This window comes from Tupaia chinensis, unplaced genomic scaffold (genome assembly GCF_000334495.1).
Source record: "Tupaia chinensis unplaced genomic scaffold, TupChi_1.0 Scaffold000475_1, whole genome shotgun sequence".
Lineage (NCBI taxonomy): Eukaryota > Metazoa > Chordata > Mammalia > Scandentia > Tupaiidae > Tupaia > Tupaia belangeri.
In genome coordinates, this window is record NW_006159984.1 from 140,504 (window position 1) to 144,701 (window position 4,198).

Consider the following 4,198-nt stretch of genomic DNA (forward strand, 5'->3'; position numbering starts at 1 on the left):
TTGATTGTATATAGAAATGCTATAGATTTTTGTAAGTTAATTTTGTATCTTGCCACTTTACTGTATGCCTTTATTACTTCAAGGATTTTTTTTGGTGGATACTATTGGATCTTTAATGTATACAATCATGTCATCTACAGAGACTATTTTAGCTCTTCTTCCCTATTGGAATGCCTTTTATTTCCTTCTCTTTACTGATTGCACCGGAAAGGACTTTCTGTACTATATTAAATAGGAGCAGATAAAGCAGGCAGCCTTGTCTTGGACCCTTTTTTAGTGGAAAGGCTTTTAACTTTTCCCCATTCAGTATAACGTTAGCTATAGGTTTTTCATAGTTGGCTTTTTATTATGCTGAGAAATGATCCTTCTATGCCAGTTTTATGGAGAGTCTTAATTCTAAAGGAATGTTCTATTTTATCAAATGCTTTTACTGCATCAATTGAAATGATTATATGGTTTTTATCTTTCTTTCTGTTGATATGGTGTATTACATTTATGGTTTTGCCTATGTCGAACCACCCTTGTATCCCTGGAATACTTTCCAAGCTACACATCCCTTCCCACCTAAAGTATCTCCAACACCTAAATTCCCATCCACTCGCCCACTGACATAGAGCAGCAACTCACAACAAGATCTAGACTCTTAGAAGAAGAGTGAGAGTAGGTCAGCACTCACTTTTCCCTATTGGATGTGGAACCGTTCTTTCCATTTGCTAATTTATGATGGTTAAAAGCACAGCTTTTTGGTACCAAATTGCCTGAGGTCAAAATCTGTCTCAATTTTTTACTTGCAGTGGGACTTTTGATAAGTCATTCAACATGTTACTTCATTTGTAAAATGTGATAATAATGGAACTTAACTCATAAAGTTGTGGTGATAATTATGAGTTGAATTAAGCACTTGTGATAATTTTAAGGTATAGAATTCTTCATCATGCACTCTTTGTGACCAGGTTTCATCTAAGTCTAGAATATTTGGTTGGTTACAGAAAACTTCAAAGCAATGCTTGACGTGAGGAACATTTGTATAAATGTATTCAAGTCAGATGTGCACCATGAGCATGTTTTGTGAACTGAGTGTACAGAGAGGTTTCAGATGGAGTGCGTGTGTGCACACACTCTTAGCATGTTTATATCTGAATTTACTAGGCTGATTTTTTTCTCACAAGAGTAAATATTTAAGATAAATCTTACTTTTTTTTTACAGAAACTTCTACTGTACTGTTTTTTTTTTTCAGATTCTAAGCAGGCAAGTGATTTTAATTCAATTCAATTCTTTTATTTTTGGTACAAATTCAAAATCAAACAGGCTAGTGGGCTGTGAATTTCATTAACTTATTTTTTACATTTCCTTCAAAGCCCACATAGACTTCCTTACCCCACAACCTGCCCCAGTTAGTCCCCAGAGACTTACTGATCTGTTTCAGACAGAGAAGGAAGATTATTGCTCTCAATTTGCACCTGTGAAACAACCAAGTACCATCTTCTATTGCCCTCCTCCCCCCACACACACCCTGGAAAGTCTAGGACAGGAAAACTCATTCCTTCTTTCTTCTGATTTTGCCTTTTATAATCAGGGTCAAATTGAGTTTCTTTAGATTTGAATCTCCTGAGAATCTGTCAGGTAGTGTCGCATTACTGGTTTTTAACTTCCCCCTCCTCACCCCCATCCTGTTGCACACATATAGGAAGGTAGATAAGCCATGCTTGTTAGACACATGGTAAAACAGTTTACAGCTGCTGCAACCAAGGCCTGCATTCTTGTTTGAATGTGGTTAAGCTGGGAAACTGAAGTGTGGGTGTCTATGGAAACAGCTGCTCAAATGATTATAAGATGAGGCATAAAGAAACCAAATTGTAAAGGGGATGTGCTAACTCCAGCCTCCTCTAGTGATAAATGATAACTTTGCACCCCAGCTAGTTAGGTGACATTTTCTAAGACCCTGAAATTATACTCTAGTAGCCTAGCTTTCTACATTTTGTGGTTGGGATTTGAAGACTCCCAACTTTTTCTTTTTTTTTTATTTGTTTATAATATACCATTTTCCAAACCAGAATGAGCTAGGTATGTGAGATTATGTTTATGAGCTTTTAATTATTTTTTTTTTGGAGAGGATTTCGCTATAGGGCGCGTGCACTCGCCAGAGAGAGACAGAGAGACAGAAAGCGAGAAATCACCCCCCAGGGGGGATGGCCACTCCGCAATCCCTTCTCCTCCATTCTCCTCTGGGGATCTTGGGCACGCACGCACATGCGCCTGGCGTGAGTTTAACCCACTGGGTCCGGGACTCGAACTGCGGTTGACTATGTGGGAGTCCAGTGACATAGCCATTACGTTTACTGCTGGTCCCAAGATTTTAATTTTTTTTAAAAAAATAATACTTTTTATAAAATTTCTGACTTACATTAAATCATTGTTCATATTAGTGGGGTAAAGTATAGTTTTTCAAAGCATGCATACAATGTGCGATAATTAAAGATATAAACGTATTCATCATCAACAAAGAGCATTACATTATTTTGTGCACCTTTGATAATCATTTTACTAGTTTTTTTCTTGTTGTTTTCATTTGGGAGGTATATATTGGGTTCACAATGACTTTTTCTTTTCCTTTTTTCTTTTTTCTTTTTCTTTTCTTTTTTTTTTTTAACACAAAAGAACCTTTGGCTGCTTGAAGATCCTGAAAAATATGACTTATAATCCTCACAATTACTCCCAGGACCTTGCGTAAGGATTTGCAGCCAAAACTCTAGGGCTAAGCATTACTTTCTGTCATGTCTTCTTATCCATTCCCTTGCAGCTCTCCATCAGAGGGTGCCAGTAGCTGTATTTCACAGTCCTTCAGAAAGTCTATGATTTTATAAAAAATTTTATTTATTCATTTATTTTAATTTACATTTTACCACGAGTCTTTACAGTATACATTTCTTTTTCCAACCCAAAAATCATGCATGTCAGTCAAGACATTGATATTACTATATACATTATCATCAACAAATAGCTTTTCAGTTTTTGTCAATTAAGCATACTTTTTTTTACCAGTTTTTTCCTTCCCCTTTCTCCTACCTCCCTTCCATAATTAAATTTTTTATGTTTTTTTTTATTTGTTTCTGTTCAAGAAATCTCCCACTGTATTTTGTCCATGAATTACTTCTCTGGAGATCACTGCAATTATTCCCATTCATAGAAGTTACTTGACAGAAAACCTATCCAAGTATTCCTGAGCAGCTAAAAAGACATGTTGGCAACACTTCCAAGGATGGAACTATTTTTCAGCCTTCAACATGAAACTTCATTTGCCTCTTGAGACTATGTCTGGCATTAGAGAAAACAAAATACCTCAAATTTTCAATGTAGACAACTTCTAGAATGTTAGGAAGAATAACGAACGAGGTAAATTCACTTCTTAACTCTTACTATGCTCATATGCATACCTACTTAATGTTTCTCATACAAAAACTATTTGAACTGCCAAAATTTGTACTCATGTTTGAGAGAATGAGCTCACTAATAATGTCTTGCTCTTTAATATGAACTGAATATTTATGTCCACTCAAAATTTTTATGCTAAGTCCTAATCTCCAATGTGATAGTATTGGAGGCAGAGCCTTTGGAAGGTAATTAGGTTTAGATGAGGTAATGAGGGTGATGTCTTCATAATAGGATTCCAGAAAGAGACCAGGGCCTTATCTCTTCCCACTATGTGAGCATAAAGCAAAAAGGCAGTTATCTGCAAACTTGAAAGAAGGTCTTCATCAGACATTGAATCTGCTTACCTTGATCTTGGACTCTAACCTTGAGAACTATAAAAAGTAACCTTGGATGTTGACTTTTATGTCTTGCTTTCTCATATCCTGCCCAAATAAACACAGTCTCAACAAAAAGGAGGGTAAGTATAATTTAGACTCTTGGGGGCAGGTTAAAATTTACACTAGTTTGGGACCAGCAGTTGGTGTAATGGTTATGTCAGTGGACTCCCATGTAGTTGACCATGGTTCGAGTCTCAGACCTGGTGGCTTAAACTCACGCTGGATGCATGTGCATGTGCCCAATATACTGAGAGGAGAATGGAGGAGAGGGGATTGTGGCATGGCCATACTCCATGGGGGGTGATTTCTCACTTTCTGTGTCTCTGTCTCTCTCTGTCTTTCTGGTGAGTGCACACACCCTATAGCAAAAACCTCTCCAAAAAGAAAA